We start from the raw sequence: 764 nt of genomic DNA on the forward strand, positions 1-764 counted from the left end.
ATGCCACACTCTGGTGCTCCTATACTTTCATTTCTTTTCTTTCTTTCTTTTTTTTTTTTTGAGTGTTTTTGCTATAAGGTGTGTGCGCTCGCCAGACAGACAGAGAGAGACAGAGAGACAGAAAGCGAGAAATCATCCACCAGGGGGGATGGTCACGCCGCAATCCCTTCTCCTCCATTCTCCTCTCGGGATCTTGGGCATGTATGCACACGCGCCTGGCATGAGTTTTAAGCCACCGGGTCCGGGACATGAACCGCAGTCTACTATGCAGTGGGAGTCCAGTGACATAGCCATTACGCCAACTGCTGGTACCCCTATACTTTCTTTATTGTATGTTCTCAGTACAAGTGTTTGACTTGGGTTTCAATTTAAATAGAAGTAAATACAGTGTCTGGATATCTCTAGTTGGTTCTATTTATTTATTTATTTATTTATTTATTTATTTATTTATCACATTATTCACTGTGTATCTTTACAGCATACCAAATGAATTTTCCCATCATGAATACCCTGCACATCTTAAATATTGTACTCTTCCTGGTTAAAGTCTACATGGCAGCATAGAGGGACTTGTCATCTATTGAGCTAAGAGGCCAACAGGAGTAAGAGCTCAGGAGAGTTGGGAGAGTGGGATTTTAGTTTAGAAGAGAAATGCTTAGGAGGCTATAGAAGTTCAGGAGTATTTTGGCCTGATGTGACTTTTTTTTTTCTTTTCTTTTCTTTTCTTTTTTTTTTTTTTTTTTTTTTTTTTTGGGAAATTTCTT

The sequence above is a fragment of the Tupaia chinensis genome, unplaced genomic scaffold (genome assembly GCF_000334495.1).
Source record: "Tupaia chinensis unplaced genomic scaffold, TupChi_1.0 Scaffold000293_1, whole genome shotgun sequence".
NCBI classification, from domain to species: Eukaryota; Metazoa; Chordata; class Mammalia; order Scandentia; family Tupaiidae; genus Tupaia; species Tupaia belangeri.